The sequence below is a fragment of the Scleropages formosus genome, chromosome 7, assembly GCF_900964775.1.
Source record: "Scleropages formosus chromosome 7, fSclFor1.1, whole genome shotgun sequence".
Lineage (NCBI taxonomy): Eukaryota > Metazoa > Chordata > Actinopteri > Osteoglossiformes > Osteoglossidae > Scleropages > Scleropages formosus.
This window is the reverse complement of record NC_041812.1, coordinates 14,940,815-14,954,847: the sequence shown is the minus strand read 5'-3', so window position 1 is coordinate 14,954,847 and position 14,033 is coordinate 14,940,815. Positions and strand designations below refer to the sequence as shown.

Below are 14,033 nucleotides of genomic sequence, written 5' to 3'. Positions count from 1 at the left end.
GCTGTTCAAAACGCGGTGGTGCTAGAAAAGTAATTCATGCGGTCCGTCGACGCAAAACCAGCGACAGGGCGGCGGACGAACCTCCGTCGTCGGGGGTCTGACAGGAAAGCACGTTTTGGAGACTGGGCGCGGTGCAAAACGCGGAGAACGCGGGGGGCGCCGGACACTCCAGCGAAACTGTAAGTTCGTCGGCGACGCGCCTACTTTGCATCCCCCTCGCTCGGAAATGGAAACGAGTGAGGAGTCGGTTTCTAAGCAGAGGTCTGATGTGATGTCGTGAGGTTCGTTCGTAATATTTCGTCGAAGCTTTTCTTCATCACCTCTCAGACGTACGGCTGCTGCATCCCAGGTTATGCGGGGAGAAGGAAGGGCTGCTGTGTGTGTGTGATCGCCGGCGCGCGGCGTTTATTACGGAGCTCGAGCCGTTCGCGTCCACACACACAGCGCTCTCCCGAAATAATAGTAGCCTACAATCACACACTGTGCCAACTTATTATTCCACATCACACACGTGTTTGTTCTTTTCTCACCGTGTTTTGGAGTCCGTAGTCCCTCACGTTGTAGTAGTGTAGTATTGTGCTGCTGAACGTGTGTATTTCTTTTATTATTATTATTATTATTATTATTATTATTATTACTAGAGAATTTACCAGCTTCCAACCCGCACCGCAGGCAAAACAGTGGGATGCTCGGATGCTCGTATGTAAAGTACACTGCCTATTTATTTTCTTTGGTAACGTGACACCGGCGGCGGCAGAATCGCTTCTTTGTGAGATTTCTATGCCAGTGGCAGCGCTGTGTGCTCCTGCTAAAACAGGGTTTGGGAATTTTTGTAGGCTTTCCTTGAGGTTTCCCAGCCCTATAAAGCTCCATAGCCCTAGGCGTGGTTCCTCGAAGCCCGGCTTGGCGCTGTTTGGCTCATGGTCCAGCATCCCCATCGTTCCGCCCATGCATGGCTCACCGTAACACTGTAACAGTGTAAGAGAAGAGAGCAAAGAAAGCCGGAGGCCAAGTCTGGAGAGGCATCGGAATCGAAGTATGAAGGCTAGGAGAAGTGAGCAGATGTCGGAATTGTTATTCACCTTTGCTTTGCTGACACCTTTGTCCAAAGCAACTTACGATGTTAAATGAGCAACTTCACAAGGATTTACCGGTTTTTACAGCTAGGTATTATTACTCGTGCAATTCGAGGGAAGCACCTCGATCAGCGGTACTACATCTGGATGGGTCCTGAACCAAGAACCATCAAATGGCACTCTAACATCCCTAATACACCTGCTGGGCAGGGTTTAAATCGAGTTGCGGGCGGCTTTGCTTGGTCTCCGCTCTTCCGTTTGTTCATTCTCCTTTTGGCCACACTTTCGGACCTAGATTTTTGTACTTCCCCGAGCATCCCCTTGAACTTTCTCTGTTGTTAAACAATAAAATAGGCCGTGGGGGCGGTGGTGTTGCTGGTGGTTGGATGGGAGGGACGGTTGGTGAAACTGGATACTCTGTAGCAGAATCAAATTTCCTTTTACAAACTGGCCATTTGCGTGAAGGCAAGGAACGTTCTCCTGTTGCCAGTTGTAATAAATATAAGTAGTCATTTTCGTTGGCAGCCAGCTTATTTGTGAATACACAAGCACTGGCATCTAGGTCTTTATATACCGCAGTATAAATTTTGCTGAGAATATTAAAATCTTGGCAGTGATCGTGACTTTCAAACTTTTCCAGTTGGACTGACGGTGTGGTCACGACTGAGTCTCTTCGTCACCCACGTCGCTTGAGGCGAAATTAGAAAAATTGTGACTTCCACATCTCCTGTCAAGCAGGCAATTTTCACAGCACGGCTTTCTTCCGGTTAATCAAGGGGATTGTCTCGCGCGGGCTTTTAACACTGGAGTGCAAAGGGGAACATCTTAGAGTAAATGTCTTCAAACGCAATGCCAAGATGACAAACGGGCCATGCCTGTTGTGGGCAGTAAGAAAGAACTGGCACCAAAAACAATTTTTCTTTTTCTTTCCTGTGATCACAATCATCGTAACACCCTACGCTGTCCTCTATTATGTTTTCTGTGGTGAATACTTAGCAGCTGGGGTCATACGGAGCTCTTTGTGTCACTGAGAACATTATTCTGACTGACATCATAAATAGAGCTTTTGACTTCCGAGGCCTGCCATCCTCTGTCCCGATTTTCTACCTTTATTCGTTTTTACCAAACCGTGCTTACAAAGGAAGACACGGTACGTTCTACATTTCTTGTAGAGTTTGGTGTCAGTTCAGATTTTCTTTCCATTACCTCTCCATCATTATTTTTTAACAAAGTGGATGAGTGTCTAATACACACACACACACATTTTCAGAACCGCTTGTCCCTTACGGGGTCACGGGGAACCGGAGCCTACCCGGCAACACAGGGCGTAAGGCCGGAGGGGGAAGGGGACACACCCAGGACGGGACGCCAGGCCGCCGCAAGGCACCCCAAGCGGGACTTGAACCCCAGACCCACTAGAGAGCAGGACTGCGGTCCAACCCACTGCGCCACCGCACCCCCTGAGTGTCTAATATTACTTGTATAACCTTTTGCAGACAAATGTCTTCCACAGGCATTCAGTTTGTAGCCCTTTCTCAGTCTTGCAATAGCAGTTATCTTTTTGGGGCTTGAAACTACAAATTCCTGATAATTTGATCGCTTCCTTACACGCCCCAAAAGATATGTCCTCCTGTGTAACGTCACCAGTGTACAGTACTCTCACGCTGGCCAGGGGTTCGAGACTCTACTGAAGGGATGCCTGTAGTTGCTTAAAGCCGAACAGCAGAGTTTTGTTCAAATTGTCCAAATGGAACATGTGACAGGCATGCCTCGATCACTTGTAGAAGCTGCGGTGAATCTTGTGTGGGTATGCAAAGTTAAACTAATGCACACACCACAATGCGCACTCCTTTTTGCAACCCAAACAGGATTTTCTCCAGATTATTTCAACAGTGCGCATAGCAGCAGCCTGTGACGCTCGTGTCTATTTTTAGGAGAATTCTTCAGTTTTGCTGTGCAGTTGGTCCATAAAATTCTTGTTCACTTAGAGAAGTTAAAGACGGGAGTCCCGGGCCATCCAGGTTAATCAGCCAAACATAAAATATTTGTATTCCAAAAGAACTGTCCATTTCTGATTCAGTAACTTTATTTCTGATACTTCAAGCAGTAAAAGCTAAGATGCAGAAAAGATTTTTACATTTCAGGATATTCATGGTTTATTGATGTGTCTTCAGGATTGCACCTTAGGATCCTCGAAAGGATTAATAAATGATAGGATTGATCAATAAGTTACCCACCTAAGTAGCCCAGCTGATTGTAATCATTTGTTGAATGTAAAACACAGTGATTTAATGTTTCCAGTAGTATGAGTAGACGAGGGGTTTAATGCATTGCATTTCCTGTGGAATGAGATAGATTTATGCACTATGCACTGGGGCTGCTGCATAATGGGATTCATCTACATCATCTCCAGTAGAGTAAACTTGTTCTGAGAATGGACCTCAGTACTTCCGATCGGACTGGTCCATGACTTCCATCCATTCTAAAGCTCACCCATTTCTGCAGTATACTGTTGCATACAGTGAGTACAGTGTGTGGAGCGCTCCAATGCTCTGCCGGCGGACTCTTCTTTTGCATCTATGGGAGGTTTTATGTTCCAGGTGCTGCTGTCAGCCACCCATATCGCCGTGTGCCAGGCCATTTGAACCAGACATGATGAAACTACACGTCTTCCGGAAAATGAAATACTAGTGTTTCATTAATCGGTACAAACAAGAGTACACTTACGTGGGTGCGCATACATACGCACGTATGCAGAGTTCAGTGCGTGCGTTAGAGTGTGACAGGCCAATGCGTTAGACACACGCCATGCACTCTTGGCACATACACACACTCTGTTTCGCTGTCTGTCTCTTATACTTCCTGATGCACACAAACATGCAGGCAGAGCTCAGAGGTAACTGCCAGTTGTTCGGTAAGCGCCATCATATACTGTACAGTGCAAGTGTCAGACTGGAAAATAAGAAACCCAGCTGATGAAGATCTCGCCAAGATGCATATCGGTTTCTTTCGCTAGATCGGTTGAAACTGATTGACAGACTGACAGCTGGAGTCAGATAAAGCGGGGCTTGGTTACACCGCTCACTCACTTATAAGTGTAACTGCCCCTTTCTGACCTGATTGCGTAACACAGCATGGATCAGTCCCCTCACCCTGTTCTCACTGTGCGGGATGGAATTCCTGTTCCTTGACCATACTCTAGTGAGCGCAGCCCAGTTATTTTAAGCGCAGAAGTGCACATCAAAAAGTGGAAATGTGGTGTTGTGTATTTTTGACCCGCTTCACCATAAGCTCGTGTCTTATAATTACGAGCATGTTTGGGTGTGGCTGTGGACGGGCCGGGAGGGGTAAAGAAACAGCCCATCGGGGACGTGGGCATCGAGGACTGCCGGACGTGGATGTTGCAGGTTACAGCTTATGCACAGTGTGAGGGTCCTGACCACGAACGGCCTTCATCTGGAATCATTTTGGAAGGGGAAGGCTTTTTATCATGTGCAGGAGCTCTGTGGGCTTTGGACTGTATTACTGTAAATTGTAAATGTGTCCATTTGTATGCATTCAGAGTCTGTCTTTGAGGAAGGCTCTGTTTTCTCTGTAATTATTCACGTTGAGCTTGTGCTCGACTTTAAATTAAAATGTGGGGAAACAATACCAGATTTGTTCACGTGGCTCCAACTGCTGCGCATTATTTCAAGGGGGGCCGCCGCCTATCCCGTAATGGCTTTCATGGCTACCGTGGTTTTACCGGGGGGGGGGTGTTCTTGACATTTACCGGACTTGTAATTAAGGCTTTGAGCTCACCAGGTCTGTGTACAAGTATCTTGTGATTAGGTGAAGATATAATAGGCTCTGACCAGGGTGGTGTGGCAGAAATGTAGGGTGGGGCAGAGATGTTCTTTTTCATGTAATAAATTGGAACCCCTCTGTCATGCAGTTGCATGCCGACCTGTGCTTCTGTTTGGTCTTCAATATGTTTCTGTACGTAGGTGTCATGCTGCATCCCATTCGCTCTTTCCCACACTAATTATTGTTCTCTCTAGCTGTGGTAGGTCTTTCACTCCATTTTCGCTCCTGCTGGCTTTCAGTGATTGTATTTCGTGTTGAAAATGTGGTAGAGCTGACAGCGTACTGGCTGAGACAAACTTTTTGGTTTACTGTAGGATGAGTTTACATGAGTGTAAATTTAGTTGTAATGTAGTAAGCATGCGGATGTTGACGTGGAAGTAGAACGTACAAGGTGTGAGTAGCAGAGGATGGAGTACATAGATATAGGAACTAATAGAAATAACGATATCAGCAGAGTTAACATAGAGACAAGAATAGCAATGCCTCCTAGGAGATTCTAATAGCAGGAAAGAAAATCTAAACCTGAAAGTATCAGTATAAGGCAGTAGATGTAAGAATACAAACACACACACACACACACACACACTTTCAGAACCACTCGTCCCATACAGGGTCACGGAGCCTACCCGGTAACACAGGGCATAAGGCCGGAGGGGGAAAGGGACACACCCAGGGCAGGACACCAGTCCACCGCAAGGTACCCCAAGTGGGACTTGAACCCCAGACCCACTGGAGAGTAGGACTATGGCCCAACCCATTGCACCACCACACCCCCGAGGTAGAAATATGTACTGGAAATTGTGAGAAGGCAAAGAAATGCTCACAATATGGATTCAGGGATAGAATAGAATTGGAAACAAGTTTCTGACTTTGAAAGCCTTTAAAATATTTTGGAAAAACTTAATTTTAAAATATTGCAGAAGCCCATAGATACAAACATCGTGCGCCATTATGAATTCCATCTGTGGCATTTTATTCATTTTTACAAAGTGTTTTCTAGGAAAACCCAGGTTTGGCCATTTACCTCCAAGTGCCACAGTATTTGGAGGTGTGACTGGAGCGGAGATTTTATGACTGGATACCCTCACAGTTTCACCTAGATGTGAGACAAAGTAGGGGGTGCGGTGGCGCAGTGGTGCAGTGGGTTGGACCGGGTCCTGCGGTTCGAGTCCCGCTTGGGGTACCTTGTGACGGACGGGCGTCCCGTCCTGGGTGTGTCCCCCTCCCCCTCTGGCCTTACGCCCTGTGTTGCCGGGTGGGCTCCGGTTCCCTGTGACCCCGTATGGGATGAGTGGTTCTGAAAATGTGTGTGTGTGTATGAGACAAAGTATAACTTGCACTGTTGTGAATGTTAAAGCTAATGAAATTTTCCTATGTCTGTTATTGCGTTCAAATGAAATTTTAAATAAAATAATTTATAATCTGCAGCAAAACATTATTTTGATTAATTGAAGCTTTTATTATAGTTCTGTGCATTTTAGATAAACACTGTATGCTGAATATATAAATAAAGGTGTAATAATTTACACCTTTTGAACAGTCCACCTATGAAAATATTTTTGATCGGGTGGGAATTAATTAAATTACATAAAATCAGAAGCTGAAATATGAAAGAAGCCCTCCCTCTTGTAAACACAATTTCAGAAAAAAACGCTTTCTGGCATCGCACAGTATAACCTGTCCCCGCGACAGGAAAGGAATGAACGGAGCAGTAAGTTAATGGAATCCCACTTAATATACTGAATCAGTCACTATGTAATGGACAAAGAAAAGCTGACACGACTACTTTTGCAGAGCAGCAGTGTTTTCTGTTTTGAAGCAACACTAAGAGAAGGTTTAAAGCCACAAGCGTCAGAATGTCCTTTCCTTCACAGGATTCCTTATTCCTTAAAAACGAAAAGCTTTTATCTCCGGTTTTTTTTTTTTTTTTTACTACTTTAATATTTCTGCTTCTTTTCTAAGAAACATTTGTATTCCTGTTTCTCCGCATGTCACACATACCTTCATTTCATATATTCTTCCTAGAGGTGATGTTCTAACACTTCCACATACAGGGGGTCAAGGTTGGTATACAGTAGTCTCTTCTTTTGACTGCAATGTAGGAAAAAAGACAGAAGAAAAAAGTACAAAGATTCTTCAAGAAATAAAAGGTGATCAACCTTGAGTTCTGCAACTTCCAGAGAAGAATGGGTTTCTTGCTGTTCTTGTATTAAGAATCTGGGTGCCAAATATTACCTTCATTCAGAATCAGAGAAATTAATAAATGAAAATAACCATCTGTCGTCAACAACCACTTGTCGCGAGCCGGATCCTACCTGGCAACACAGGGCGGAAGGCCGAAGGGACACCGGGACACTAGTCCGCCACGGGGCACGAACCCCAGACCTGCCACACAGGAGGCACCAGCCTAGCCCGCCGTGCCACCACACCCCCCTGTGAAAATATTTATTTTGCAAAAATTGCATTGACATTCTTATCTTTAGCATTCAAATTTAATTTTTTTTTTTTAAATTTTAATTCTCCCGTTGTCATCATTTCATTTTTCTGCAAGCTCTGATGTACAGTCACCCCCAGAGATGCAAACATTTGACTTAAAGGTCTTTATGCCCATTGAGTGAGGAATGTGTGCTGCAGTTAGTGTGGGCACGTGTTTGGTCAGCATTACTTCCGTTTGCGCTTCCTTTTGTGCTGTTATTTTTCTAACTCGTTTGTGCATCATCACATTTACATTTATTCATTTAGCAGATGCTTTTCTCCAATGCAAAGTACATCTCATTGAAAAATACAGTCTGTGCATTACGTTAACAGAAGGAAAGATTTGGATGCAGACGTGATTCTAGAGTGCAGTTCATTTGTCACATTTCATCATATGAATCCGTATATATCACACGAGTAGTGCATGAAGGTTTTTCCGTTCTTCCAAGATTCTCGTTAAAGATTATTAAACACAAACACGTACACGTTTATCGAGCACATACCAGATCAGGGGAGAAATGAGTCTGAAAGATGAGGGTTTTGAGACCCTTAGTGAATCTTGAAAGTGATTCAGCAGTTCTGAGTGAGGGGGGAGGTCATTCCACCACATTGGAGCCATAACCGAAAACCTTTGTGCTTTTGATTATGGACCTCGTGTTGCACGGGCAGAGGTGGAGAAGTGTACCAGTTTGGTTGGGGTGTAGTGAGTGATCAGGTCTTGATGATATCATAGAGCAGATCAGCTGATGGTTTGGCTATCCCAAGTGAAAAAATGCTTAAAAAATGAGGGAAAAAGTGGAAACATGCACAAACACACTTGCACGCATATGTATTTGTACATACGCACACGTCTTTGGGAAGAATCCCCCCAGAAAACACAGGGAGAACATGCAGACACCCCACATACTGAGTGGGAATCGAACCTATGCTGAATGACACAGCCAAGGAGCTGTGAAACACCGTGTCACTTTGTTCACAGAGTTTGAATTCATTTGCATTATTTTCATATATTTTGTTTTTTGCATTGAATGTTTAACTAAGAAATACACACTGAATATCATGGCTGTGTATGTTGTGTTTGCACACGTGTACTTGTGCGGTATGTAGGAATTTGGAAAGAGCTGAAAGACTGCAAGTGGATTGACATACAGTAGCAACAACAATAACTGGCTACACAGAGGGAACAGAAGGAAATCTGCCTTTTTATATGTGTCACGTTAATTTATATTAATTACTAAAGTAATTGTGTCCAATTTAAAGGAATTTGACACTATTTTAGCATAAATGGGCATCATTATTGGGGGCTCAAGAAGGCATGAAAACTTTTACCATTGAAAGTAATGGTAATTACATCTTTGAGATATGAAAGTTCATGTTATGAAGGGTTTCTTTCTGGAACACTGCCTTCATTAGGACAGCTGTGTTCATTCCTGAACGATCATTTTACAGTCCAGGCACTAGACTGTGAAGAACTAATACTTGTCATACTGATGGATTTAGTGGGTTTTGAACTGACCTGAGAGTAAAAAACTGAGATCGAATGACCAGGAGGGGTTTTAAGCGATGAGTCCGAAGTCGGTAGGTTAGAAAATGAAGAGGCAGGAGGTCTTTATGGTTCTCTCAAGGGGTTTGAAGGGAAGGATTCAAAGGCTGGGATGGAGGGGGAAGTTAGTTGTCTTTAGGGTGGTATGGGGAGGGGTGCAGGGGGTAGAAAAGTTAATTCCACAAGAGGGTGCAAACAGGCAGTAGAAGAAACTTGGAAGAAAGGATTATTTACAGAATTGACATGTGGATCAGGGGTACATGAGTGAGGCGGTGAAAGTGACCAAGTGGAAAGGAGTCATGTCATAAGAATAAGAGCACAAGGAGTGTGGGCTAAGGCCGAGTATGGTGCCGCATCAGCTCATCATTATTGATCCACTCTGATCTGGATTTGGAGAGTGTATTTAGTACAGCCACCCCAGGGCTGACTGTCCATATGGACACAGCCCCAGGGCAAGCTGGGTAATACTAAATCAGCCACATAATTCTCCACTGCTAGCAGACTTTCATATAGCGTAGCAGCACAGAGCGCAGACCTGTTGTGTTGCATGTACGCGTTCAGATTATTGAAATGAATCCAACGGGGCAACTGGAAAAAACAAACTCACAAAATACACACACACACACACACACACACGCACGCACGCACATACGGGTTGTGAGATGAGTTTAAGCCATAGGATATGTGGCAAATGGTTGTTCTTCTGAAAAAAAACAGGTGGCAGGAAGGGTGCTGATTGAGTTACTGCAATGATTGCATTGAGGTAATAGTGCTGACATTATCCATTTCCTCTAATAGAATTAAAACTCCAATTACCCTGGGCCCTGGGTCCAGCAACCTGTCCGGAAAAAGCATGATCAATTAGAAGGAATGGAGAGAAGAGGAGGGATGGTGGATGAGGGGATGAGCACAGTAAGAGGAACATTGGCGGAGGGAAAAAGTGGAGTCGGTGCCATATTTCTGCCCGTTTGTGCCAAAAAAGGGACACCTACACGATATTGAGGTAAAGTTAATTTGTATTAAACTTTCTCCCCATCCTCCTCCATCATGCCCTATCACTGTCCTCAGAACAGATTTGCAGGTGCGTCCATCGTGGGTCCCATTACGTATCGCGCTCGGTCACTGTTCCCAGAACAGATCTGTTGGCATGCCTTCAGAACAGCCGTCCCGTTGCTAAGCTGTGCAAAAGAGCTGGGCGTCACTGGTGGCAGCATGTCCGCCGTGTGTTTGGAGAGCGGATGAACTCTGCACTTTGCACAGCGTTCTGTAAACACAGTCACTCCACCTCCTCCCGTGCCACACACACAGACACCACATGCCGTATACTCCTGCCCCACCCAAATGCCACAGTCTCTCGCTGGCAGTTTTTTTAATTTCGACGTCAGATAGATGCATACAGCCACATGCGCACGCTTCTATTCGCACAAAACGGTGCTAGAGGAAGCGGTGGATGAGGGCACCGATTTACCGGGCATTGACACTTAACAATGGTACCGTTCCTGAGTGCTTGCAGAAGGGTCGCCATGGCAGCAGAGATCCCTTGTGCTGCCGGTGCAGCATCAATGGCTGTTTCAGTCACACTTTGCTCACTGGGACCAGGGACTGCGGTGCATGTGTGCGTGTGTGTTGGGGGGGTTTAAAGCGAATAGAGAAAGAGAACGAAAGGTCAGCCACACACAACGCGAGGTGGGGGGCTGTGGCTGTGTTAAAGCCCAGTAGTAGAATGGATTGTAAAATGCTCCCCTCGTAATCAATAGTGACCCCCCTCTTCCTTCCCCACCAAAAATGTGGCACTTCTGCTGCCTTTTTTTTTTTTTTTTGCTAATGAAACAAATTTTTCAAGGAGGGGACATCCCATTAAGAATTATAGCACAGTGCAGATGTGTGTAACTGTCTGCTGTAATGTTATCTAGAGTCTTAGACAAATCGCAATGTGGCTTTACGTGGGAGTGGCTTTATGATCACTTTCCCGTGACTTCAGCCGCCTGTGCTCTGTTCAGTAGTGCTGTCTTTTTAAGTGCTTTGTTTTGTTGTGGGTTTCATGTGTTGTAAAGGCAAACCCCCTTGGGGCACCAGCGGTAGGGAGTTGGCCTCTGCAACCGTTTCATCTCTCAAAGGCAAGATGGTATCAAAGTCAGACCAAACCAGCACACAAGCCCACCGAGGGTGGCTGTGGAACCTCAAAGGGCAGGTTAACTTCAACAGACTCAACATTCCTCACCATCTGGAAATCGTACGAGTTTCGGGTTCTGGTGAGGATGGCGCGCGAACGTGCGTGATCTGTTCAAAATGTGCAAACGGAGTCTAACTGCTCTTCAAAGCTCCGTAGAGTGAAACCCCCGAGAACTCTTTTAAGCAGTTGCGTGAAATCTCGAGGTCCTTTGCATGGGCACAGAATACTCCCCCGCCCCTCAATCCTCAAGAATCTGTAGCATAGCTGAGGACCCGAGAGGCTGCTCGCAATTTTGCAATGAAATTCACCATTAGCTGAAGCTGCATGACCACGACGTTCGGAATTCTCCGCATACGGCTGCTCCGTCCAGACACGCCGCGTTACGGGTTTGCGGTGGGAGTCGCGCTTCGGATCCCAGGCTGCTGTACTTAGTCTGGTGTGCCACTTTACCTCGTTGGCCTGACCGATGAGGGTCATTCATTTAACTATGATTTATTCAGCAGGTATGGAAATGAGCAGATATTTGTTTTGTGTTCTTTAGCGCTCCGTCCGCCGCAGTCTATGTGTCGGCTCAGGAAGCATCACACGGTGAGTCACGGTGCGCCTGCGTTTGGTTATGTTGTTACACATGACAAACGGCGACACAGCGACTTAATGCTTGCGAGCGTGTTGAGTGTGCGTGTCTGCGCGTGAGACACCGTTCCCGTCTCGACACTTAAGCGTGATGCGGTACCAACATCGGTGACATAGGTAACGGCTGCATGGGCGGTGGAGAATTCCTGGATATCGCTTCTGTTGTTCCCCCTCCCTGCCCCCACCTGCTCCCATCTGCTCCTCCCTCCCCCCTCCGTGCCCATAACTAAAGTCATGGATGAGGGGGTGGTGGCGATCTGGATTAAAGCCCTGGAATTTTACAGTGAAAGCAGGCTACATCTTCACTGTGCACCTGTTCAGTGGTATCTGTCTCGCTCAATGTCTAGCGTCTCTTACTGTTGTCCGGTCCCGATACTCCGTGCACATCTTCACACATTTTCTGCTGAAACTGGATGCAGTTTTCGACAAGTAAAGAAACAGAGAAAATAGCAGCTCAAATTTAGTGTAACACATTTGGCCCTACCATCAACTGCGCTGTGATCCAAAATGGACTTGTAGATCCAGCTCTGTTTGCTTCTGAGATCGAGTTTGCAGATTTAGCTAAATTGGTTAAGGTTTGGGGGGTCCGGTGGCACAGTGGGTTTGTCCGGGTCCTGCCCTCTGGCGGGTCTGGGGCTCAAGTCCTGCTTGGGGTGCCCTGTGACGGACTGGCGTCCCGCCCTGGGTGTGTTCCTTCCCCCTCCATCCATCCCTATGCCCTACGTTGCCGGGTTAGGCTCCGGTTCGCCGCGACCCCCCACGGGACAAGTGGCTTCAGACTCTTTGTGCATTAAAGTTTGGATTGGCATAGGCTGAAAATACTTAACACGGGTTAGCAGTGAGCAGAGTCCTTGGAATTAGATTAAATGACCTAAGTGAAGGCCAAGAAATCTTGATTACAGAGTCAAAGACCACAAAAAGTGTTTTATAGGCCATTTATGTCAATTAAGGGGGGGTCATGGGCAAAGGGTTGGAAATTTCATGTTCTTCTATGAATTTTTCTCTGTTCACTACGTTACTTCCTCTCTGAGTTCAGATGGTGGAAGACCCCAACCATTTTCATGATGATGGTGATTTTTCAACGTGGCATCACTGGACTGCTGTTGTGCCAACAACACAGTGGCTGGGGTCTTCACTGAGCGTCATGGCTCAGATCGCATCTGAGCAACGCATTCTAGCACAACGCTGAATTTATTATCTGTCACTGTTTTAGATAAACTGTGGAATTACGGAGGAATGCATCACTCTCAATTAGACGTTCTCCATTACACTGAGAGGCCAGATTTAATTAATTTAATCAAATTAAGAAACCAATTGGTAATTACAATAAAGCAGGAAAGAGCCCCCCCCCCCCCAAAAAAAAAAAAAAACCCAACACCAGAATTAAATTATGCTGATCACAGAGTTTATTTTGTATTTATCACTCATAAAGGTGTATTTTTTGCAGCAGAGTTTGATCTTTTCTCTCCAGACAACTGTTAATCCGGATTTGAGATTAACAGCTAAGGTCAAAGTCTGCTGATTTACTCTTGCTGTGCACGTTCTCTTTTCTCTGTAGCTGCCTGTGGAAAGTACTGTACCTCAATATTCTGTTTCCCTTTGGATGTCGTAGGATAGCTGCAAGGTTTACACAGAAGTCGCTTAATGGTAGTTTGTACACAGAGCTTTTATTATTTGGAAAAATCCTTGGTGAATAAGACTGTGCTCATCCAAAGCTGAACACTTTTGGAATAAAGTTGTTTTCACTGCAATACGACAGGAACATTTCAGGTGCGCAGAGTAACTCAAGGGTTTACGTTAGATTTCTTTGATTCGGCTGTATCGCTTCTTGGGTGTCTCCGTTTTGAGGTTTTGGGCTTGGTTTCAGCAGGGGAGGGCTTGACCAGTGCCCGCTGTGTGGTGGGTCTGGGGTTCGAGGCCTGCTTAGGGTGCCTCGCGATGGGCTGGTGTCCCATCCAGGGTGTGTCCCCTCGGCCCTGCGCCCTGTATTGCCGTGTAAGGCTCTGGCTCGCTGCGACCCTGCTTGGGACGAGAGGTTGTAGACGTTGGTCTTGGTATCAAATCCTGGCATCTATTGCAAAATACTGGTCTCCACTTGTAGATTGCATTACTGAGACCTAAACTGCGAGTTAAGAGTGTAAAGTGGTGCCACGCAGGGAAGAGGCAAACTGATGGTTTGTGGTGGGACTCATAGACTGGAAGTGCCTCCTTGGTTGATCGTGAGATTGAGGGCCTCAGGAAGGGCCAATGTCGTGCAGTAGAATGAGCGTTTAGTGACAGCCATCTC

General features: G+C 45.9%; 1 protein-coding gene across 1 annotated transcript in view; it reads left to right on the top strand.

The window, feature by feature from the left end:
- smpd3 (sphingomyelin phosphodiesterase 3) overlaps positions 1-14,033 on the top strand; it is a 39,118-nt gene continuing 25,085 nt past the window's right edge. Inside the window, exon 1 of the mRNA XM_018739242.2 lies at positions 1-179. The gene's annotated coding sequence lies outside the window, so the exon portion shown is untranslated. The remainder of the gene's footprint in view (positions 180-14,033) is intronic.